Here is a 26,551-nt window from a genome sequence, read left to right on the forward strand (position 1 = left end):
TGTCCCTGCATATAATGGACCAGGGGTCATTGAGGTGCACATCATCCCTTCTTCAGCCCTATTGAATTTATCAGCCAAGGGCCCAAGACTGTCTTAACATTTCTGCAGAGCTATCTCCATGGTGGGGATTCTCCTTTAAGAAGGGTCCCTGGGACTGCTTGAGCCAGAGTTTGTCCCTAGAAGCTTGACTCCACTGGAAAGTAAGTGAAGGGGGATGGAGGGCTGCCAGGGTCACAGTCTCTACATGGACGAATGACAGTTTTTGCTAAACACCTGGGATCTATCGGGATCTTCTCGGTTTGGGGTATGCTGGCTCTGTGGCCTGTTCCATAGGAGGTAATACACTGGAACAAGCAGGGAAGAATTCTGCAGGAGGATCTTTAGAGATTCTCTCTCTTCTTATCTACACCTTCCTCCTGCAGAATTTACAGGCATCACAAATAGTAATTCAGCAGATGACAGACTCTGCTGTCACACTTGACATGGTACGAGCATTTTGCCACATCTAGTAGCTAAACCCCTGGTATAACATGGGGGAAAGAAAGCAGTCCTATTCACACCACTAGGTTATGGGTCTCAGAATGTCTATATAAGCCATTTGTCTGGGAATGACAACTTGGCTGCAAAACAAAACAAATCTGTGGTAATGTTCTTTATTTGCATTGTAATCAGGAAGTAATGTGGTAGAGCTAACAAAAGTTATCTGATAGTATCCATTGTTTCCAGCTATGTGAACATAAAATATATGGTGTTCTTTCCCAGTAGCTAAGGTTATTTTGTGTCAGAACTCTACTGGGTGTTATTTCAGTGGGGCTGTGTACTTACTTAACCATTCCTCAGAGAAATCATTTCTGCCATTTGTAAGCTCTTACCCTGGTTCAGCAATTTAGTTCTGCACATGGCTAGCTTTAAACACTTGAATAGTACCTTTGGAGTCAATTGCTTTCTAAGTCCAGGCCTATCAGAGAGGGTCAGAGCTACACGGTGAGGAGAGCTGGATCTCAATGCAGATCTCCCTCAGCAGGTTCCCCACATCCTGCACCATAGAACTGCACCAGTGTTGCTGACTTTTGATCATTACACACCTGTGAAGGTGAAGGTCAGAATTTGCCCTTAACTTAGCAGTGAGCAGTTAATGTTTGGGGTGAAAATCACTTTTTCAGGGTTTCTTCAAGTTTAGCTGTTTCGTGGGCACTTACATGCTGTATCAGAAAACAAGTGTTCTGGAGATTTCATGAAATGAGCTGTAAAGCAGGTAAAATTTAAAGAGTCCCTTGTGGCTTAGAAGTAGAGCTGTGCATACAGCTTCATTATGTAAATGTTCCATGATTGTTCTCAGACTTAGACAGCTACCCAGTCTGCCTTCTTCTTCTCCCTACCCTCCATAGTGCTGTCTCCACTTCCCCTAGTGGCCCCACCATTCTCCCTGCCACAGATCTCCTCTAACCTTTCCTTAAGTGTTTTGGGGGAAGGCCTGTGGTTTGAACCCACCCATCCCCTAGCTGATACTGCAACTTAACCCATCTCCCAAGTAATGCCACTGCCCCTGCAACCAATAATGCTCTTGGGGGAAAATGAGAACACATTGGGTCTGACTGCACCCCTTATAAAAGGAAAAGCTCCCCCTCCTACTGCCATCAATGAGCACAGCAGTTGCTCGGATAGTAGTGACCAGTAAGACTTGGAGTATAAGCTAGGGAACCCAACAACTGGGAAATGCAAACCTCCAGGCAAACCTGCAGGAATTTGCCCAGTCCAGTTCCTGTGAGTTGACTCTGCAAGGTCAGGTTCATACAACCTATATGAAGTGAACTCTGCAGGGTTCATTCATATTCTCTACTTATTGTGTATGTCAATCAGTTCACTAAGTTTACTATATTCCAAAAAGCTTTCAAATGCCTTGTTAAGTGATACATAGCATAAATGAATACTTAAAGGATTTATTGCCTAGATATAATTTTTTTTCCAAATCATTCTTTTATTTTCCAGGTTGTAAAGTGTTCAGGTAAACAAATCTGGATTGGTTTTACTTTTGCATATGGTTCCATGACTAATTTACTTTTATTGCGTCATAAATGAACATCCTGGACATTTTACTCTTCGTTCCCAGTGTGTTTTGGAGGAAGGTGCAGTATAAAGTTATGTTTGTGGAAAAATAATATTGAAGGAGTTTTTGTAATCTACAAAGCTCTCTTGCTGTAGGTACCCGCCCAGCCATTGAGTTCACTTAAGGCACTTCTGTTATTAATCCAGGTTTCATATGCTGACAAAGCAATATTTGCCATGGAGGGTTCTTGGCTCTAGAGGTCATTCCTCTTGTTGGACTGCCAAACACTGTTGATCTTCAGAGCACAGTGCAAAGTTTGTCTGTTTACTTAGGCCTTTTCCTGAGCAGATTTTTGGATGGAAAAGGGAAGTGTCTCTTGTCTTAAAGGACTGATTGGGAAATTTGTTAGGCATGGTACCTATAGGAGGGTTTTTGTGCTCAGGGGTAGTAATTAGTTTTGGGTTTGTCTCTTTACTGCCAATTGTGGATAATATGCTCTGAATTATTTATCCTGCTTTTTGTGGATGTAAATCACCCAGATTCTTGGGCAATGGGCACATGTTTTATAAATATGGACGTCAATCAATAAATAGATGTGAGTGCCTCTAACTAGAGATGGTCCAGAAATGTTCAGGAAAATGTGGGTTTAAAAAACCCTGGGGTAGCATAGGACAGGTGTTTTGACAGTGGTGACTTCTTTTGTGTATCAGTGCCCCCCCACCATGTTTTTGATGATATTCTCATAAATTCCTTCAACTGCAAATAATGGCAATTCCTAGAAGAATATTTCAGTACTGAGACAGCAACATATTGTGATTCCCAGAAGAACCACAAATTGATTGCATTTTTAGATCCTAACCTCCTCTCACTACAAAGTGACCTGTACACATAGGTTACAGGGAAGCACCAAACAAAAACCATCCAGACCCAGAATTTCTTAACTTCAAAGTCAGGTTGTGTCTTGATTGTTTTAAGCATAATTCGCAATGGTTCAACAAATGTCTCGTGTGCACATGTTTCAGGCTACAGGTTTTTCATTAATTATTCAATTATGTCTTTAAGTATTCATTATTCTTAGTGTGTCATTGGTTACCTAAATACTATGGTATTGTTTCTGCTGCCTGATTGGATGGATGAAACTTTATGGATGAAACAAGGGCAAGAACTTTGGGGGCCAATGGTGAATTACAAATGCCCATATTTGCCTTGGATAATACATATCCATATTTGCCACCTGCAGGGTAAAGCTGTATGTGAATATGGGTAATTGCATGAAGACTAACCATCCCCAGTCATTCATGCAAACAAAACTTTAGTCTCCAGAGAAGAGCAAACAAAAGGGATGTAAACATAGATTAATTGAAAAATTATTCAGAATTTGTGGAAATATTCCTGAATAATTTTTCCCAGCGTTTAATGGTCACACTAAGATCCAGGGGAAATGCAAACTCTATTAAGCTGGCCTTCATACAAATTGCCATCTTAATTCAATCACCCAGAATCATAAGGGACCCTGAATCTAGTTTATAGACTAGTGCAAAACTGTGGACTCAAACAAAGTAAAAAGGAGGAAAGAGTCATTATTTCTGTTGCTTTTTATAACTTTTTATGTAGGATTAACAGATAAATGCTTTAAATGAAAAGCTATTTAGCTTGTCTGCATTAACTATTACAAGCAAACGGTATTTTCTTAGACTTTCCGTTGAGATTTGAATTGCCTCAAGCTATCTACAATTAAAGGTCAAATTTTGTGGTGTGTTGCATCCCATATAGTCCCATTATCTTTAACCGGATTAACACAGAGAATAAAGCAGCATAAAATTTGGCCTGGTATGTTTCAAGGAGGAAGAATGAAATGTCTCCTCCTCCTCCTCCACCTGAAATCAACATGGTATTGTGCTTTGAAAAGGCCAAGCTCTGAGTCAGGTAAAGAGCAATGGCATGTTTTAAAGCTATGCAATCTGAAGATAATTTATACAAATGACAGTACAGCACAAAGTCAAATTAACATTTATTGGGAAAACCAGACAACTACAGAAAACAAACTCACTTTGGATCATATTACAACCTTCCATGGAGTGAAATAAGCTAAAACACCTGTTCCATGGAGTCAAATTTAATAGAAGCTTCTCTGGTTCTTTCTATTAGATTTTATTCCATTAACAGCTGTTTCAGACTTTTAATCCTGAGGGAAGCTACTGACAGTTTTTAGACTATAAATAGTACCATAGATTGAACTTCAGTTATTAGATGTAACAACGTTTTTATAGAGACAGATTAATGCGGCTGAGGACATAATATAATGCTTAATGGGTTTTTTCATAGTGAAAATATATTACTTTTTCTAGTGTGACAGGGTGTTCTCCCTCACACTATTCCTAAAGGGGTTAAAATGGATCAGAAAGGACCACTGGACAGGATGGGCTGCACCTGAGCGAGGTGCACGCTGGCTGTACAATCATAATTGAACATGAAGCCCAGCTGGGCAGGAAAGGGCATATGTAAAGCCAGGGAGCAGAGTACAACACAGCATGGCAGAGAAGGGATTAGCAGTCACTCCCAGGGTTGAGAGACAGGAGTAGTAAGAAGCCTAGGAAACACAATAGCAAGGGTGAAACCCTATGGAACTTAGCAGCTAATTGTAAGATCCCTAGGCTGGAACCCAATGTACAGGGCAGTCCTGAGTTCCTTTGCCAGCCCCTGAGCGAGCGGCACAAACAGGGCAGTGGACTTTGAAAACTGCCTAAGGGGGTTTTGTTTAGAAACCCTTTAGAAAGTACCCTGAAAGGAGACAACCTGTAGTGACCTGGCCAGAGGGCAAAGCTATGAAGAGGAAATACTGCAGCTTGTTAGCATGAGGAAAGGCCTCAGTATAAGACTGGGACAAGGGGCTGAGCAACTTCCAGAAGAAGCATCAAATCAGCGATGAGCTAATCCCCAGATGCACCACAAGCAGGTACCACAGTGGTGACTGGAGCCCATTCCTTCATATCTAGTATATTCATTGTTTGGAAAGCAGGTATGTTGTGGATCAAATTGTTCTACATGCTGATTAGACAGCATGCTCCAGGGATTGTGATAATGGTGTGAAGGGTGTGGCAAATTTCCAATGATGATAGTTAGACATTTCGGCCCCTATCATGCGAACACTTGGTGCATGCGCTCAGCTGTAAGCACGTGAGCACTCCTGAGGGCTTTACTGGGACTGCTCATGTGCTTAAAGGTAAGCACAATGAACAGTTGGCATTTCAGTGGTCACAGTGATAGCTGTGGGAAAAGTGGTCAGGTCCTGGAATAGCTCCTTTCATCCAAATATGGTCAATGTTATGCTTAATAAGGTGTAGGGCTATATTATGGCTGTTATCTGAATGAAAATATAGAGAGTTTGAATATAATTGACTATTTGCATCGGACACGAGAGCCATCGTGCCTATATTTCCAAAAAGTGCCTTAGCACTTTGTAATAAGTGTAATGCAATACACAAGAGAAGGTGATGGTGCCTATGGGGATAGAAGTATTGATTATGCATTCTTCTTTGACGAGCTGGTGCTCTGAGCCCAATCCAATGCTCCAGTACTCACTCCTTTTCTAGGCATGCGACTTGTTGCCTCCAGTGGGAGATATGCCTGAGTAAGGAATGAATGAGATGTGCAGGACTCAGGCAGGCTCAGGCTGCCTGTTGTTTGTGTCTGAATAATTCTCTATAGAATTCTATTACTATGCTCTCCATTTTAATACGGATAGTTTTCCATCCCCAAAACCCACAAAATAAGTATTGTGTTTAACCCCCCCACACACTTTTAGGTGTTTGAGGATACTCTTAGTTTTTAGCAAACTTCACATTTTATATTTTATAACCATCTTCTCTTGTGCTATCTAGTTACACACATAGCTACCCTATGTAAATGCATAGTCTTGTTGCTAACCTATTACCCTCATTTATACTCCTCTGTGGGACCAATCCAACTCCTATTAAAGTCAATGCAAAGACTTCTGTTTGAGGTGGGGTTTGTTTTTGTTTCCAATGGGAATTAGATCACACTCTATGCTAGCAGGGGTGAATCTGGCCCAATGGAGCTACTCTGGATTTACACTTGTGTAACTCAATAGAATTTAGCCTCTGATATCTAATGTAAAATATACTGCAATTAACATCAATGTCTCAGTGTTAAAATATAATATGTTTACTCTAAGGGTTGTATATTTTCCCTTATCAAATATACCTGCTTGTAGTGAGTTATGGATCTGCTAAGGTCAGCATCTGAATGAGAAAATGATTCAGAAATTTCCATGAGGAACTAAATCATTTATGATTAAATTTTTAAAGTCACTGGAACAATCCCGTAACAAAATTCCTGGGTCAAGGCAACAGCTATGCTTCCTGTACAAACATTTACAGCACCAGGGCAACATGGGGGGACGACAACAAGCTTGTGGTCACCAACAGCCATGACAGCTATTCCCCTTTCTGCCTTAAAGAACTAAGGCCAACCTTTTTTTTTTTCTCAGCTAGAATGGGGTTCTACTGGCATAAATGAGGAGAATTTGGCCCCGTATGTAATTTTTTTTCACTGGAACATATACTTCTTAGAATTATGGCCATTGCCCATTTTTACAAACTTAGAGCAAGATCCAGGTCCCACTGAAGTCAATAGGAGATTTTTCCATAATTTCTTTAATGTGAGCAGGATCAAGGTCTCAATGAACAGTTGCCTGCAAAATACATCTCCAGTAAAACTGGAGAATACTTGGTAGTCCTGTTTAAATAGCTACAATATCTGTCATTAGACTAGACAAAGCACTTAATGCACTGTAGATAGCATTGCTCTATAATCCAGGGGGGCAATAAACAAGTTGATCCAAGAGGTCTTCTCTATCTTTAATTTCTGCTTTGGAGGCTGTTAGACAGTGGCATGATGTACCCTGTATAGACTATGTTTAGAGCCAAATTATAACCACCATAATGCCAGGAAAGGGGTATTATGAAGAGGAGAAGGTGTAATGCTCCTGCACAGAAGATGGCCACATTGAGCAAAGGCCACATTCACTGCAAGTAAGGGAGAGTGGTGTCCGAAATCGGGGCCTGCAGAAGAGCCAATCTCTGGGCAACTTAACGCGCACAGCTGATCTGTAATAGGCTGTCTGACAGGCTACACCACCTGATTGGTTGGAAGAATCAGAAGACAGGATCTTAAGCCCAGCATCAGCAGTTTAGTAGCTGTGCAAAGTATTTGCCCACAGCTGTGGTAGCTTCTGTATCTGCTTGTTCCCAGGCGTGCTCCTGCCTTGGCCCCAGCCTTCCCTTATGCCAGGTAACCTGGTCCTGACCCTCTGCTCCATTTCCTTACTTCTGACTTCATGTCTGGCACCTGGCCTCTGGCTCCAACTCTGGACTCTGATTCCTGGTTACTAAGTCCTGCTGTACCCACTGGGCCTGACTCCTGCTTCAATTATTAGTGGCCAGGTTGGGCAGTCCATGCCTAACTTCTGGCAAGTATTACAGAAGGTGCCTGCTGTATCTCTTAAAAAGTCTAGAAAGTGCTGCATCTGAGCACACTCCCCCAGCCTCTCTGAAGATATTTTAGCCACTGTTGCTCAGATGTTACACATCCCCCCCCCCCACCCCCTGCACACACGCTCTGGTTGTGACCACCATGATATAGCCCTTACAATTTGGCAGGTGGCTAAGCAGGGCTCTAGAAATTTACACCTAGGATTTCAGTGGAATGAGACATTTAAAAAGCTCATTTTGTTGCCCAATGCAGTAGCTCATTGTTGAAATATATGCTGTATGTGCTCTAATAAGGTTTAGAGCAGTTGCCCTGTAGGGGGAAATAAGGAAATTAAATAATACTGGTTCAGACCTTCTGTTTATCAGACCTATCCTCTGTTCCCTACAGTAGTTTCATGCTACTGGAGGGAAGAACGGTTGAAGATGTATAACACTCTTAAGAAGGGGAGGGGTTTGAGGATTTGGAGACATTACATTAAAGCAAAATTCTTCTTTTCATCCACATGATGGATTAAAGAAGAGAAATTTGCCTGGAGTCTTTGCATACATGATCCCTGTCAAATAAAGCCAGGTACCATGAGTCTTTCTCATGGGTAGATATTTCTTTACGGGGTGCTGAAACAATTTGTATAATAGGCGGGGGGGCTGAAAGCCATTGAACCAAACTGTAAACCCTGTATATGATGGAACCACTTCAAGCTGCTGTACCCACAGTACTCCTGGTTCCAGCATCTGTTTCTCTATTTCTTTTTCTGAGGGTTATTTATTTTTGGTACTCCCTGTAGCAGAGAGGAATAACTCATAATGAGCTCTTATAAATGGCTCTCCAACACGGAGTGCTGAATGCCACTAAAAATATTTTGTCTGGCTTTTTCTAAGGCTCAGATCCTCAGGAAATGCATTCATTGTTTAATGCTTTCATTTTGCACACATCCAATACTTTCTTTGTCACTGAGACTACCTTATTTTTAATAAGTTTATTTTCTGACTGAATGCTGTAAATAGGCCTCAATAGCTTTGGCAAAAACACCACTCCTCAGCTGTACAGATGTAACCAATTTATTAGTTCTTAAAATATCAGACATGTCAAACCCTGCCCCCATCCTTGTTTTTCCCCTTGAAATAGGTGGACGGAGAAGTTATCCGTTGATTGGATTGTAAGTCAAGGGCTACTTTGCTGACTAAACACCACTCATAAAAATTGAAAGGCAGATTGACTTTTAGGCACAGCCCTGAGCAAAAGTGTGGTGTACCTGCAGCATGGCCACAGAAGGTACTGGGCCTGAGAAACATCTTCCTGGCTCCCCCCCTTGATCCAGGTGGATGATGATTTGCCACTGACCTATAAACTCAACAAACGATAACTACAGTGCAAGTTCAGGTGCTCTTGCTCATGTCTTGGGGGATGGAGACAAAGCCTATTCACTGCTCCTCCCCGGCCACTCCTCATTGACCTGATCTGGAGGAAGGATAAGCAGGCATACAGCACCTATTTACCACATACAAGCTAGGCCATTCATATTCTTACTCAGCATTCATCCTTTGTGCAGGCATGATGTTCAAGTCACAATTGAGTCCCAAGAGAGAAAGCAAGCAGTCTCTCCTGAGGCCTGATTCTCTTCCCACACCAGTTTGACACTAGTGTAACTCTATTGCCTTCATTGGCATGTTTCTTGATTTACCCCTACGTTAGTGGGCATATTTTCTCCCCTCTGGCGTTTCTGTCCCAAGTTCTTTTTCAGAATGACTCTTGAATTTCACAGTCAGCAACAATTTGGCACCAACAGTGCAAGCAACAAGTACAGATTACAAAATGTTTCGTATTTAACACATGCACTCAGTCAAGGGGATACTGTTCATCTTGATTTTTGTGAACAGATTTGTCAAAAATAGCTTTCCGGAGACCTTCTACTCTTCCAATGCTATAAAATTTTATGTGTGTGTGGAAAATAAAAGTAAAGCTAGGTGGAATCCAGAGAACTTGTTGAAGCACTCGCATGTTTGCTTACAGATTTTTTTATATATATTTACACAGCTGCAATATACATATATATTTATGAGGCACATTTTCCATCATTAGCTTTCCAACAGGTTAAGATGGTCATTCAATGATATAGCAAAATACAGTAGGCCAAATTCTGCTCTGGTGTAAATCCAGAGAAATTCCATTGAGGTTAAGGAAATTTTTCTGGGCTTATGGCTGTGTAACTGAGAGAAGAGTTTATCCTCCATGTATTCTGAGTTGCCAGCAAGATGTCTGACTGTCTGTACTCTAGCAGATTATCTGCCATTAATTTCTGTGTCACAGCTATGGAAACTGTACTACCAACACGTAGTCAGTTCTGTACTCTTTTGCTGCAGCCGATAAAATGATAGGAATCTCTCCTTCTGAGAGCAATAGCCAAAGGCTGTCTGCAGCATTGTTCTTAATCCTTGAAGGGCTGAATCTACTGCACCAGCATATACAAGAATGTCTGGAATGTCCCCACTCAGCCATATAAAGCCCAGACATTTATTCCTACCTGCTAGTGTTTATATATACACACTTGAACTAGACCTGAGTAAAAAAGGCAACTTCGCAGTATGGGCCCAAGCCTGATCTTAGTTGTGCTGGTGTAAAGCTAGAGTAACTCCACTGTCGTCAGGAGAAAGCAATTCCAGATGTGCATGGGTTTTCCAAAGATTGGAATCTGGCCCTTTCTTTGTTTGGTGACTCTGTTCAGCTAACTTACATTTTTAAAGTAAATGTTCTATTCCAGCTCTGCCAGGAGAGCTCTAAAAGCTAGATTATTGTTAGCTCTAACCTGGGTGAACAGGGAGAAGCACAGATCTCCATTCCATCCTTGTGGCTACAGTGGTCATAAGTGCTTCCCTCACCCACCCCTTTCCACAGCTCTTGTACTGGCACTCCTGCTACAAGAAAGTGGATGGGTAGAGAGCTATAGGGAGTGGGCAGAGCCATGGAGGAGCTGGCTGGCCACTGTGGGGAAAGTAAGATGTACCCTTTTCAGGGCTGCATTGAATTAATTCCCTCCAAGAAGGGCACAGTGGAGGAATTGTGACTTTGGAGCAAATATGGCTACATGCCACTCCAGACTCATATAGGCTCTTCTATCTTTGCAGTAAATAACTAGGCACATTGGGAGGACTGGCTAAGAAATGAGTGTGGCTCATGTTAAACGAGCAATCTCATCACAGATATAATCTTATCCAAAGGATGTGAGTAAAATACTTAATGACAGTATTCCACCTCATTGCACCAGCACTAGGGAGCTCTGCAAGCTAAAATGGGGTAGCTAATGAGGAGTACCTGACTGTAAACTCCTCCAGGGGAAAGATGGTCTTTATATGGATTTGCACCTCTAAATACCCTAATCGGGATCATGGCCTTGTTATCTTGTGAAGACTGGATTAAGGCATAGATAGGCCTGTGTCAAGGGCCTAGCTTCTGAAGATGTATCATTACTTCAGAAACTCCTCCTTCATATTCAAAATAAAGTACATTTCTAGCCCAAATGGTGAAGAAGAGCTTGAAAAGGAGACCTCCATGTAACCACTATCATGAGTACCTGAGTCTGCAGGCAGCCTGGAATAATAGCTCTAAGGGAGTGAGCTGCCCTGTTCATCTCAAGGGTTATTAACTGCAAAAACACATACTTCTTTGTGGGGCCCTGCCAACACCACCCCAAGAGAGGATTCTGTAGGCAGTAGAAAGAAAAGATTACAGTGGGCCCAGCCCACCCATTCAAGCAGACACCTGTCAGAAGCAGGGGTGAGTAATGGGGTGGCTAGGGAGCAGAGCTGCTGCCACCCTTGCCTTTCTGGGGGAGGCAAGCCTCTTGCCACTGCTGGAGGGAAGGGCCCCTGCTAGATCACTTGTGGCTGGTGGGACAGACCACAGAGGAATAGCTGTGGTGTACACACATCATAATATGTCTAGAGTCCTAATTTGTTCTAATTTGGCCCCTGTCTGTGCACTACTTCAATGTAAATATTAAATTACATGCAGAAACCTTGCTTTCAAAGAACACTAATGTTGCAAAGTCAAGGACTCAAAAGTTAGGACATGCCAGACTTACAGTTTCCTGTGCAACTTTAATTTGGTGGTCTTGTGTATCTATCCTGTACATTGGAAGGAGGCAGAGATCTTGTGGGAAAAACAGTCTCTGATCATGTAATTAAAGACTGCACCATCATAATTCATACTTGTAAGGTGGCAGAATTTGCAACCTGATCTAGTGTCCAGTTCATTCTAGCAAAGAAAATGTGAGAAGCACAAGTGAGACCAGGAAAATAGTAACTTTAAAGTTTTATATCTCTGGTAAACCTGAACTGAATTTCATGCAACAAAGAAAAAAACTATTTCTGTGGCCTGTGGGCGTTCTCCCTGCTAAATATTGCTGCAAATAATGGAGGTGGGAGAACTTTTCCGATAAAAGTTGCAAAACTCCTGTACGCTAAAAAGTGTTAGGCTACCTAAATATAAGGATCCATAATTAATAATGTGGTGACAAATCTTGTATTTCAGATGTTCAAGGATTAATAGTGCATCCATGTCTACTTTTTTGAATGCAATACATTTTCATGTCATGTTTGAATTGGACGCATTAGGTCTCTGCAGGACATTCTGTTTTAGAAAAGACATTATAGTACACTGAAGTGGATAAATTATAAAAACTAGAATAGGAACATTTAACTCAGTTAAGTTTGCCACAAGTACCAATACTGAGCCAAAAGGACTCAAAGATAACTCTTGATTTATTCTCTTGCCCAGGTAAAATAGGCTCAGCTGCTAAACTGGCTTTATTTCAAAGGGCCTTAACCTGGAACCAGTTTAAATCCAATCACATCCAGTTTGCAGTTCACAGAAAGAGCTCTGTGGAGATGGAAAGTTTCCATTTTTATTCCTTTACCCTCTGGGTGTTCAAAAAAAAAAAAATCTCCCATGAAAAATACCTCCTTGTTTATGAATGATTTATATTGGCGTCACTGCAAATTTAACAAGAAGAGGCTGTGCCTTTTTTAAACACAGCCCTTTCCATACTCTCAAAGATGCTAAGAGCTCCAAATGTGAGGGCTGGTTTGTGATAGCAAGGTTAGAATATTGGCTTTTCTTTTTTTAGCTTTACAATACGCTGTATCACAGGTTTACATTTCTGGTATAATTAAATGTTCTGCATTTCTCTATCACTTTGGGTAATTCCATCATCTTGCCACTCTCCCAGACAATTCTGGTGTCAGATTTGACATCCAGGCTGCAGCTAAATCCTTACAGTTCCTCTTCTATAATATTTGTCCCTTTCTCCACACCCCTAGCATAAAGATCTCGGGCAAGGCTCCTTATTTGTATTACACTAGCAGCTAGAGCAGCAGTTCTCAAACTATGGGTTGAGACTCCAAAATGGGTCGGGACCCCATTTTAATGGGGTTGCCAAGGCTGGCTAAGACTTGCTGGGGCCTGAGGCCGAAGCCTGAACCCCACTGTCCAGGCCAAAGCCGAAGCCCGAAGGCTTCAGCCCTGGGCAGCGGGGCTCAGGTTACAGGCCTGCTGCCTGGGGCTGAACCCCTAGGGCTTTGGCCCCATACACCTATGGCAGTGGGGCTTCTGCTTTAGTGGGGCAGCGGGGCTCAGGAAAGCTTAGGCTTTATTCCCTCCTCCTGGGGTCGTGTGGTAATTTGTGGTTTTGGAAGTGGGTCACGATGCAATGAAGTTTGAAAACCTCTGATCTAGAGGCCCCAGCCAAGATCTGTATCTCATTGTGCCAGACATTGTATAGACACTCAGGAAAAGGCTGTTCCTATCCCAGAATTGCTTACAACCTAAATAGACAAGACAAAAGGTGGAAGGAGAGGAGAAGTGGCCTGCCCAAAGTTACACAACATGTCAGTGACAGAACCAGGAACTGAACCCAGTGCTCCTAACTCCCAGTCCAGCACCCTATCTGCTAGACCTTATTCCTCTGTAGAACTGTGTAAACAGTAAAGGATTCTTGAGCAAACACACAAATGCTGAACATTTTGATTCAGCCATGTTTACACCCTTTTTGTATACTTTGGGCAGATAATCACTTGAGTGAGATATACAGTTGATGTGAATGTTTGAAGAGAGGCAATTGCAGGCCCTTTGCCAGGACTTGTTTAAACAAGAAGTGCAACTTAGTGTTGAAGAAACTCCTGGGATTAGAAACTCACTCCTGTGTCAGCCCATGTAGTAAGCATAAAGGTGTATGGTCTACCAGCTGGGAGACGCTTCCATTCCCCAGTTGACTAGCACTATCAATCACAGTACAGTGTATCTGCTATCTGGGGGTGCAAGTTGTTGCTTTCCAGGGCTCTGTGGAACCCTGCCCTGACCTGCTGGAGCACTAATGTGATAATTATCAAATTGTCAGACATCATTCTTGTTTCATTGCTTAATGAACTCCTCAGCTCAGCTGTAGGGCCAAATTTTACCTTGGCCAGTGTCCTTGCTTATCTTAGAAGTAGTGATCTAGACAAAATTCTGACCTAAATCTGAACCTAGAAAAGTCTTTTGAAAGCATCAGAATAATACAGTATATTCTTCTCATGTTTATATTTCAGATAATCTGGTGATCAATTTCAGCTGCCTGACTCACTTTAAAAGAGAGACTGAGTCACAAATCACTAAAACATTCATGATCCTTTAAGAAGCCCCAACTGAATAATATGACAAACTGGATCACTGGGAGCTTTCTGAGAGACTGGAAAATCCTTTTGTAACTACTTAATCAATATATATCTGAACACATAAACGAATAACAAAGAAGGGAAGAAATTGAGAGAGAAAAATGTTACCACTATCTAGAGAGAATAGCGCTCAATACAGGATGTGTACTAATTAGTGTGTTCAAATAAGCAGGAAATATGTACTACTGGCTACACCATGCAAGCAGCAAAAGGCTGTGGAGCTCAGCTGAGCAACTGGTTTTCTGTTCTGCAGAGGGGTTCACTGGGTACACCATCTGAAACAGATGATAAATCAAGGTCTTGATTCTGATGTGCTGAGCAGGTGCAAAAGTAACTCCATTGGAATCAGGATCTGGCCCATACTGTATTTTTAACAGAACCAAAATCAGTTTCCCAATTTGAATGGTTTTTTCCCTAACTATGGATGAACTTTAACAAGAAAGTTGAAATAAACACATCGGGCACCCCTGTTCTGATCTGTTTGCACTGGCAGAAAGTGGCTAGCACGTGGGAATCTTCTGGTGAATGGAGCCAGAACTTCACCACCCACCCTTGCAGCCCCCCCAGCTGTAGGTTGGCCAGAGGCTGAGTCACAGCTGGGGCAGTAGTTAGTATAACTGTCCATAGGGAAATATTAACAGAAGTGAAGCTGGCAGAAGTTAGAGTAGCCTCAGGACTCATCTAACTCATGTCAGGAGCCAAACCAGCCCTGGGGATTGGTGAAGTGCAAGGTTGGCATACAGTCATCTTTGTCTTTCCCACCATCAGTCCTGCACTGAGCACATCTTGGCCATAAATCACAAACCAAGGTATCTTTTGTTTACAAATAGCTACAGGCTATGGGGGGGAAAGTGGGTTGGGAAAGAAAATAAGAAAATGTAATCACATGAATTACATGCTGCCAACAACAATCAATTAGAATGATCTCCCAGCAGACCTTTATTCTGATTATTAACCATTTCAAACAAAGAGCTGGACCCTCAGCTGGTGTAAATTAGTGAAGCTCCACTACATCATTTTTTTACCAGAGAGGATCTGTCCCAAGGTGTTGATTTAAAAAAAAATAGCATTCAGTTCATGGTAGCAAGCAAAGAAAGACACAGGTGGTGTTTTGCCAGTGGAGCCCACTCACATTAGAATTGTGGATGCTACTTTTGACCATTTGGCTATACACATTGGTTCCAGTTTTCAGCTTCCTGTTGCGGCTTTGTGTGCGGCACATATGTCAAGGAGTCTTGCTCAGCAGCAGATCCTCATGTCTTAGTGCCAAAACTAAAACTAGTGAAGATCTCAGTATCTTTCATGGGAAGAGCTGTCTTTTGACAACTGACAAATTCTTCCCACTTGCCGTTATATCATTGAATGATGTTGGCGTCACACCCATCAACATAGAGAGTATGCCCTGTGTTCGTTAACTACTGTTCCACATTTTAAAAAAACCATATTGTCAAGCTTGTATTAGCAATTTGCTGCTGCCGCATTAAGAAAAGAAATATGCCCAACACAATCAGATTCTATAGGCTACTACCACTGCTTTACATGCTGCTTTGAGCAATGTCCAAATTGAGTTCAACACTTTTATGATTCTTTTCCCTAATGCGGTTGTGAGATTAATGATTCTCTTAAACTAAATCTAATCTTCCAGCTGTAGTCATTATAGTTTCTAACTATACTAGTCATGTTAGATCTGGGGATATGGACCTTAGTAAATCTTTCAGAGTTTAAGATTATACACAGTGGGAATCTGCTTCATCAGTTGACTTGATTTATTAATGCTCTGTAGTTTGAATTGGATTTGAAACTGAAGTCAATAGTGTTTGACAATATTCAGCTTTAATATGTCAGAATTGTAAAGAAATGTTCGCTCACTCTGTGTGTATGCAGCTGTTTAGTTATAATTGAGATTGTTGTGCTGTCTGGAGTGGTTCATGACCCTAAATGCCAATCTCAGGCCAGACAAGAAGCAAACATAACCAGTTTAAGGTCTCTATGGTCTATAATTAGATTTCACCAACCCAGTAACATGTGAATTCCTAACTCACAAGTCTTACCAGGGAGTCAGACGGTCTCTTTGGGTGTTCCAGACTGTCTTGCCACACAGGCAAGCTGGACTGTGTGATAGATGGCTGCTTACACCACAAATCACATCAATATTCAGATTACTGCCAGTCCCAAAGAACGAGTCACTTACTCCAGGTGAATTCTCCAATCCACAAAGACAGCACTTGTAGGCAGTCCTGTAACTAACTGAAGATTTATTAACTCAGAAAAGAAATGAGTTATTTATAATATTAAATCACGTAAACAGACACACAAATGAGGTACAAGCTTAAGTATCATAGAAGCTTCTGTGATGATTAAACTTTTATGTCCTCTAGGGCTAGCCCAAGTCAAGTAGCTTGGGGATCTCTGGCTTATATTTGGGAGTCTTCCCCTTAGAGTCCAGACAGCATGAAGATTCCAATTTCTTTTAACAGGTTTTTATTCCCTTTCCCCAGCATTCAAGCTGTGATGGGCCATGGAGTGTGAGGGGAAACAATCAACAGTCTTTTGTTCAGTGGCTTGTCTGATGTCTGTAGACAACACTTCTTGCGGTTTCACACTTGTTAATACTTCTCCTTGAGCTCTGGGGAATTTACAGTCTTAGAAAACATTTATAGTTACAGAGCAAACATTTAAATATTACCTGATAACATGGGATGCAGACATTATAAGTAGGGTTAATACATGCAGCATCCTACAAGCATTTCATAAACTTTAAACATGTTCATATAACTCTAATAGCTATTTAAATAATACTAACACACAGAAAGAAAAGGAGTACTTGTGGCACCTTAGAGACTAACAAATTTATTAGAGCATAAGCTTTCGTGAGCTACAGCTCACTTCATCGGATGCATTTGGTGGAAAAAACAGAGGAGAGATTTATATACACACACACAGAGAACATGAAACAATGGGTTTATCATACACACTGTAAGGAGAGTGATCACTTAAAATAAGCCATCACCAACAGCAGGGGGGGGAAGGAGGAAAACCTTTCATGGTGACAAGCAGGTAGGCTAATTCCAGCAGTTAACAAGAATATCAGAGGAACAGTGGGGGGTGGGGTGGGAGGGAGAAATACCATGGGGAAATAGTTTTACTTTGTGTAATGACTCATCCATTCCCAGTCTCTATTCAAGCCTAAGTTAATTGTATCCAGTTTGCAAATTAATTCCAATTCAGCAGTCTCTCCTTGGAGTCTGTTTTTGAAGCTTTTTTGTTGAAGTATAGCCACTCTTAGGTCTGTGATCGAGTGACCAGAGAGATTGAAGTGTTCTCCAACTGGTTTTTGAATGTTATAATTCTTGACGTCTGATTTGTGTCCATTCATTCTTTTACGTAGAGACTGTCCAGTTTGGCCAATGTACATGGCAGAGGGGCATTGCTGGCACATGATGGCATATATCACATTGGTAGATGCGCAGGTGAACGAGCCTCTGATAGTGTGGCTGATGTGATTAGGCCCTATGATGGTATCCCCTGAATAGATATGTGGACAGAGTTGGCAACGGGCTTTGTTGCAAGGATAGGTTCCTGGGTTAGTGGTTCTGTTGTGTGGTGTGTGGTTGCTGGTGAGTATTTGCTTCAGATTGGGGGGCTGTCTGTAAGCAAGGACTGGTCTGTCTCCCAAGATCTGAGAGAGCGATGGCTCGTCCTTCAGGATAGGTTGTAGATCCTTGATGATGCGTTGGAGAGGTTTTAGTTGGGGGCTGAAGGTGATGGCTAGTGGCGTTCTGTTGTTTTCTTTGTTGGGCCTGTCCTGTAGTAGGTGACTTCTGGGTACTCTTCTGGCTCTGTCAATCTGTTTCTTCACTTCAGCAGGTGGGTATTGTAGTTGTAGGAATGCATGATAGAGATCTTGTAGGTGTTTGTCTCTGTCTGAGGGGTTGGAGCAAATGCGGTTATATCGTAGCGCTTGGCTGTAGACAATGGATCGAGTGGTATGATCTGGATGAAAGCTAGAGGCATGTAGGTAGGAATAGCGGTCAGTAGGTTTCCGATATAGGGTGGTGTTTATGTGACCATCGCTTATTAGCACCGTAGTGTCCAGGAAGTGGATCTCTTCTGTGGACTGGTCCAGGCTGAGGTTGATGGTGGGATGGAAATTGTTGAAATCATGGTGGAATTCCTCAAGAGCTTCTTTTCCATGGGTCCAGATGATAAAGATGTCATCAATGTAGCGCAAGTAGAGTAGGGGCATTAGGGGACGAGAGCTAAGGAAGCGTTGTTCTAAGTCAGCCATAAAAATGTTGGCATACTGTGGGGCCATGCGGGTACCCATCGCAGTGCCGCTGATTTGAAGGTATACATTGTCACCAAATGTGAAATAGTTATGGGTCAGGACAAAGTCACAAAGTTCTGCCACCAGGTTAGCCGTGACAGTATCGGGGATACTGTTCCTGACGGCTTGTAGTCCATCTTTGTGTGGAATGTTGGTGTAGAGGGCTTCTCCATCCATAGTGGCTCTATCCAACTATACTCTTAGCCCAGCGGAAGAATCTGTCCTATCTCGGGGCCTCTCCTTTTGCCCCTCCACCCCCACGAACATGATACAGTTCTGTGGTGACCTAGAATCCTATTTTCGACGTCTCAGACTCAAGGAATATTTCCAACACACCTCTGACCAACATATTAACCCACAGAGACCTTCCTGCCAACACTACAAAAAGAAGGATTCTGGGTGGACTCCTCCTGAAGGTCGAAACAGCAGCCTGGATTTCTACATAGACTGCTTCCGCCGACGTGCACGAGCTGAAATTGTGGAAAAGCAGCATCGCTTACCCCATAACCTCAGCCATGCAGAACACAGTGCCATCCACAGCCTCAGAAACAACTCTGACATCATAATCAAAAAGGCTGACAAAGGAGGTGCTGTCGTCATCATGAATAGGTCGGAGTATGAACAAGAGGCTACTAGGCAGCTCTCCAACACCACTTTCTACAAGCCATTACCCTCTGATCCCACTGAGAGTTACCAAAAGAAACTACAGCATTTGCTCAAGAAACTCCCTGAAAAAGCACAAGAACAAATCCGCACAGACACACCCCTGGAGCCCCGACCTGGGGTATTCTATCTGCTACCCAAGATCCATAAACCTGGAAATCCTGGGCGCCCCATCATCTCAGGCATTGGCACCCTGACAGCAGGATTGTCTGGCTATGTAGACTCCCTCCTCAGGCCCTTCGTTACCAGCACTCCCAGCTATCTTCGAGACACCACCGATTTCCTGAGGAAACTACAGTCCATTGGTGATCTTCCTAAAAACACCATCCTAGCCACTATGGATGTAGAAGCCCTCTACACCAACATTCCACACAAAGATGGACTACAAGCCGTCAGGAACAGTATCCCCGATACTGTCACGGCTAACCTGGTGGCAGAACTTTGTGACTTTGTCCTGACCCATAACTATTTCACATTTGGTGACAATGTATACCTTCAAATCAGCGGCACTGCGATGGGTACCCGCATGGCCCCACAGTATGCCAACATTTTTATGGCTGACTTAGAACAACGCTTCCTCAGCTCTTGTCCCCTAATGCCCCTACTCTACTTGCGCTACATTGATGACATCTTTATCATCTGGACCCATGGAAAAGAAGCTCTTGAGGAATTCCACCATGATTTCAACAATTTCCATCCCACCATCAACCTCAGCCTGGACCAGTCCACAGAAGAGATCCACTTCCTGGACACTACGGTGCTAATAAGCGATGGTCACATAAACACCACCCTATATCGGAAACCTACTGACCGCTATTCCTACCTACATGCCTCTAGCTTTCATCCAGATCATACCACTCGATCCATTGTCTACAGCCAAGCGCTACGATATAACCGCATTTGCTCCAACCCCTCAGACAGAGACAAACACCTACAAGATCTCTATCATGCATTCCTACAACTACAATACCCACCTGCTGAAGTGAAGAAACAGATTGACAGAGCCAGAAGAGTACCCAGAAGTCACCTACTACAGGACAGGCCCAACAAAGAAAACAACAGAACGCCACTAGCCATCACCTTCAGCCCCCAACTAAAACCTCTCCAACGCATCATCAAGGATCTACAACCTATCCTGAAGGACGACCCATCGCTCTCACAGATCTTGGGAGACAGACCAGTCCTTGCTTACAGACAGCCCCCCAATCTGAAGCAAATACTCACCAGCAACCACACACCACACAACAGAACCACTAACCCAGGAACCTATCCTTGCAACAAAGCCCGTTGCCAACTCTGTCCACATATCTATTCAGGGGATACCATCATAGGGCCTAATCACATCAGCCACACTATCAGAGGCTCGTTCACCTGCGCATCTACCAATGTGATATATGCCATCATGTGCCAGCAATGCCCCTCTGCCATGTACATTGGCCAAACTGGACAGTCTCTACGTAAAAGAATGAATGGACACAAATCAGACGTCAAGAATTATAACATTCAAAAACCAGTTGGAGAACACTTCAATCTCTCTGGTCACTCGATCACAGACCTAAGAGTGGCTATACTTCAACAAAAAAGCTTCAAAAACAGACTCCAAGGAGAGACTGCTGAATTGGAATTAATTTGCAAACTGGATACAATTAACTTAGGCTTGAATAGAGACTGGGAATGGATGAGTCATTACACAAAGTAAAACTATTTCCCCATGGTATTTCTCCCTCCCACCCCACCCCCCACTGTTCCTCTGATATTCTTGTTAACTGCTGGAATTAGCCTACCTGCTTGTCACCATGAAAGGTTTTCCTCCTTCCCCCCCCTGCTGTTGGTGATGGCTTATTTTAAGTGATCACTCTCCTTACAGTGTGTATGATAAACCCATTGTTTCATGTTCTCTGTGTGTGTGTATATAAATCTCTCCTCTGTTTTTTCCACCAAATGCATCCGATGAAGTGAGCTGTAGCTCACGAAAGCTTATGCTCTAATAAATTTGTTAGTCTCTAAGGTGCCACAAGTACTCCTTTTCTTTTTGCGAATACAGACTAACACGGCTGCTACTCTGAAACCTGTGACTAACACACAGGTAAGCCATACTGGTTTCCAGCTATGCATTTTTGTCAGCGTTTTAGAGGCCTTAGCATGAGCTGGCACCTGGTCTGCCAATGTCAGAGATATCTGAGCTGGACAAGAAACCTGGAAGTAGAAGCTAGTTTTTTCTCTCCCCAAGCCCCCAGGATAGTGGGTGGGAAAATGAGGAAAGAAACCTTGTCAGTAGTATCTGGGAATCCCTAGTAAAAAGCCTGGCTCTACAATCTCTACTCAAGCAAACTCCCATTAAATCAATACACCAGCTGAAAAATCTGGATATCAGCATAGTTTCATGGGTGGCTTCCCATTGATTTCTGTGGATGCTGGAGCAGGCTTTTAGGTTATTAGCTCTTTGAGGCAGGGACCATGTCTGTACAGCATCTAGCACAGGAGAGTCTGATCCTGGTTCCAGCCACTGAACAGTATCATAAGAACATGTGTATTGCCATTGACTTTTTTAAATTGGCCAGCTTCTGCAGTGTCCAACTTCTGCAATGATGAAACCTGTCATTTCTCCACTTCGCACACTGCCATCTCAGAGAGGCTTTCTGCACAGGAAATAGAGCAGTCACTGCCTAGCAGAAAAGATAATCAATGATTCTACAATTGCTAGCAACAAGATCCATTTTGGGCACAGCCAAACCTGAAAAATGTCATCTCTGCCAGGGTATAATTTACTTTTTTTAGGGATATTTTTTTAAAATGGTAAAAATATTGTGTATGAGCAGGAGCAGCTGTATCACAAGGGGTGTATCTTTCTACTCCAACTACTGAATTTGGCACACTGGGATAAGTTAAAATAGTGATATGAAAGATGTGTGCACCAGGGACTCAGTCCTTCAAGTGTTGCCTACAGAGCACTCTAGCCTCAGTCCAGCAAAGCGCTTAAGCATGTGCTTATCTTTAAACACATGACTTCTGTGGAACAGCCCATGTGCCTAAAGTTAAGCACATATGCAAGTGTTTTGCTGGATTGGGGTCAAGATGCTCAGCACCTTGCAGGATCGAGTCCAAACCACTTCAGAAATAACTAGACACACACCCATACTTTTGATGTATTGGTTTGAAAATATACTCCAGTGTGTCAAAGCACCACTTTAAAAAATGTCCCCATGATGGCATAGCTGATTGATTGTCTGATGATGCATTAGGAAAGTTGTGCACTGTCAATTCAGATTTCAGAGTAGCAGCTGTGTTAGTCTGTGTCCGCAAAAAAGAAAAGGAGTACTTGTGGCACCTTAGACTAACAAATTATTTGATCATAAGCTTTCATGAGCTACAGCTCACTTCATTGGATGCATGCAGTAGAAAATACAGTGGGGAGATCTATATACACAGAGAACATGAAACAATGGGTGTTACCATAAACACTGTAACTAGAGTGATCAGATAAGCTGAGCTATTACCAGCAGGAGAGCCGGGGGGGGGGGGGGGGTGGGTGGGGAGGGGGAGAACCTTTTTGTAGTGATAATCAAGGTGAGCCATTTCCAGCAGCTGACAAGAATGTGTGAGGAACAGTAGTGGGGGGGGGGGGAATAGTTTTACTTTGTGTAATGACCCATCCACTCCCAGTCTTTATTCAAGCCTAAGTTAATTGTATCCAGTTTGCAAATTAATTCCAATTCAGCAGTCTCTCCTTGGAGTCTGTTTTTGAAGTTTTTTTGTTGAAGGATAGCCACTCTTAAGACTATAATTGAGTGACCAGAGAGATTGAAGTGTTCTCCGAATGGTTTTTGAATGTTCCCAAACTAAAACCTCTCCAACGCATCATCAAGGATCTACAACCTATCCTGAAGGACAACCCATCACTCTCACAGATCTTGGGAGATAGGCCAGTCCTTGCTTACAGACAGTCCCCCATCCTGAAGCAAATACTCACCAGCAACCACACACCACACAACAGAACCACTAACCCAGGAACCTATCCTTGCAACAAAGCCCATTGCCAACTCTGTCCACATATCTATTCAGGGGACACCATCATAAGGCCTAATCACATCAGCCACACTATCAGAGGCTCATTCACCTGCGCATCTACCAATGTGATATATGCCATCATGTGCCAGCAATGCCCCTCTGCCATGTACATTGGTCACACTGGACAGTCTCTATGGAAAAGAATAAATGGACACAAATCAGACGTAAAGAATTATAACATTCAAAAACCAGTCGGAGAACACTTCAATCTCTCTGGTCACTCGATTATAGTCCTAAGAGTGGCTATTCTTCAACAAAAAACCTTCAAAAACAGACTCCCAGGAGAGACTGCTGAATTGGAATTAATTTGCAAACTGGATACAATTAATTTAGGCTTGACTAGAGACTGGGAGTGGATGGGTCACTACACAAAGTAAAACTATCCCCCCCCCACCTCCCACTGTTCCTCAGACGTTCTTGTCAACTGCTGGAAATGGCCCACCTTGATTATCACCACAAAAGGTTTTCTTCCTCCCCCACGCCCCCGCTGGTAATAGCTCATCTTAAGTGATCACTCTGTGAAGAAACAGATTGACAGAGCCAGAAGAGTACCCAGAAGTCACCTACTACAGGACAGGCCTAACAAAGAAAATAACAGAATGCCACTAGCCATCACCTTCAGCCCCCAACTAAAATCTCTCCAACACATCATCAAGGATCTACAACCTATCCTGAAGGACGACCCATCACTCTCACAGATCTTGGGAGACAGGCCGGTCCTTGCTTACAGACAGCCCCCCAATCTGAAGCAAATACTCACCAGCAATCACACACCACACAACAGAACCACTAACCCAGGAACCTATCCTTGCAACAAAGCCCGTTGCCAACTCTGTCCACATATCTATTCAGGGGATACCATCATAGGGCCTAATCACATCAGCCACACTATCAGAGGCTCATTCACCTGCGCATCTACCAATGTGATATATGCCATCATGTGCCAGCAATGCCCCTCTGCCACGTACATTGGCCAAACTGGACAGTCTCTACATAAAAGAATAAATGGACACAAATCAGACGTCAAGAATTATAACATTCAAAAACCAGTTGGAGAACACTTCAATCTCTCTGGTCACTCGAGTACAGACCTAAGAGTGGCTATCCTTCAACAAAAAAGCTTCAAAAACAGACTCCAACGAGAGACTGCTGAATTGGAATTAATTTGCAAACTGGATACAATTAACTTAGGCTTGAATAGAGACTGGGAATGGATGAGTCATTACACAAAGTAAAACTATTTCCCCATGTTATTTCTCCTCTCCCCCCCCCACACTGTTCCTCAGATATTCTTGTTAACTGCTGGAATTAGCCTACCTTGCTTGTCACCATGAAAGGTTTTCCTCCTTCCCCCCCCCCCCGCTGCTGGTGATGGCTTATCTTAAGTGATCACTCTCCTTACAGTGTATATGATAAACCCATTGTTTCATGTTCTCTGTGTGTGTATATAAATCTCCCCTCTGTTTTTTCCACCAAATGCATCCGATGAAGTGAGCTGTAGCTCACAAAAGCTTATGCTCTAATAAATTTGTTAGTCTCTAAGGTGCCACAAGTACTCCTTTTTCTTTTTGCGAATACAGACTAACATGGCTGCTACTCTGAAACCTGTCACTATAAGGCCCTGATCCATGACTGGGTGTAGAGGAGTTTAGCCAGGGCTCGTCCCTCTTTGGGATGGCTGGGAACCACACCACCTCGGAACTTCCTTCCAGTTGTTGACAGTGAATTAGCCTGGCCCTGGGAGTCTCTCGCCACCGCAACAGTAGAGGCAAACAGACAGTTATTCACACCTGGCCTGTGGTTGGCAGGCAATAGTGAGTCCACAGCTCAGATCCTCAGGCAGGAGCTGAGCAACAGTTATATAATTAGCAGGCTCAGCCCTGAGTCAATGGCTCAGGCCCTCAGGCAGGGGCTGAGCAAACACAAGTAAACAACCAGCCCAGGCTCTCAGCTCAGAGGGGCCTGGGAGGGGGGAGACTGCCACCCACAAGTTGGGTGGCAGGGGGGACGCACCCACTCCACTGCATCTCGGCCCGGGGTCCTAGCAGTGGCAGAGGACCTGTTACTGAGTCAGTGGGGATCCTGGCTGCAACACACTGACATCGGCTCAGGGTGTGCTGCAGCCAGACTAGGGTCGACTGCCCCCGGGTACTTCCTACCTCCCCCTCTGGAGGTACCTGGGTCAGGACGGTGTCCTCCATGGCATCAAGCACCATGGGCTCCTCTGGGTAACTGGCAAGGGGTCTGCCGCCAGTTGCTGGGGTCTCCCAACTGGGAGCTAGGCTGCAGCTGTCTGGTGTCTCTGGCGACGGCTGCTCTAGTGAGCTCTGGGGTTGAGCTTTTATACTTCCTGTCCTGTGCCTTGACCTCTGGGAGGTGGGCACAGGACTCACTGGCTCCACTCACTTTGGTGTCCAGAGGGGCTCGTCCCTCTTTGGGGTGGTGGGGGACCACACCGCCTCGGTGGACTGGGGCATCTCAACTATACTGCAATAATAGCACTGGTGAACATATTTATACCAGCCAAGTGGAATGCATGGTGGGGTGTGTTGGGAACAAGACACACAAAACCCCACAATTTAAATATTCTTAAACACATGTTTACATGAGAGGCTGTACAGTCTTATCAGGTAAAGTCTGATTTGTATTTCTATTAAACAGCTATCTCAAAATAAAAGAGAAGAAAAATGAAGTTGTAGTGGCATTTGGTTTGTGAGACAGATCAATAGAAGCTGGGAAATTCAAAGTCAAGGCTGCCACTGTGTCCTTAACCGAACTCTTGGTGCCCTGGGATTGTAAGGGCTTCAGCTCAGTGTGGGATCTTATGTAACACATGTGCCACAATACATAGTGATGCTGCTCTAAAGTCAGCCCTCGGGTAACTCCACTGACTTCATTAGACGTACACCAGAAATGAATTTGGCTGAAGAGACAAGTCATGGACAGTGTGCCAGCTCTAACGTTGCAATTCTGCTATTGTTTGTCCATGTCACAGTATTGTTAATCTGTTTTTGTTTGTTTGTTTTTTTTCCTGATTAAAATAGCTGATTGATTTAAATCCACTTTTTATACTGTTACAGAGAAACAGAAATGATCAAGAAATCCTAAGCAGATGCTTACTGAGAGGTCTGTCTCTGGCCGCAACTGACCTACATTTCTCCCATCTGTTACAAACCTGATTTATGGAGAAATTGAAATAAAACACTTTCTGGAAATTTAAATGTT

At 43.2% G+C, this 26,551-nt stretch overlaps 1 long non-coding RNA gene across 2 annotated transcripts; it reads left to right on the forward strand.

The window, feature by feature from the left end:
- Positions 1-4,578: 4,578 nt before the first annotated feature.
- LOC122455800 lies at positions 4,579-26,551 on the forward strand. Of its 2 annotated transcripts, none has more exons than XR_006274276.1 (3): positions 4,579-5,066; positions 16,767-16,862; positions 25,988-26,551. It is a non-coding gene; the product is annotated as an uncharacterized LOC122455800 (long non-coding RNA). The 2 variants fall into 2 exon arrangements; XR_006274279.1 differs by having other exon boundaries at positions 26,371-26,551.

This window comes from Dermochelys coriacea, chromosome 1 (assembly GCF_009764565.3).
Source record: "Dermochelys coriacea isolate rDerCor1 chromosome 1, rDerCor1.pri.v4, whole genome shotgun sequence".
Taxonomy (NCBI): Eukaryota; Metazoa; Chordata; order Testudines; family Dermochelyidae; genus Dermochelys; species Dermochelys coriacea.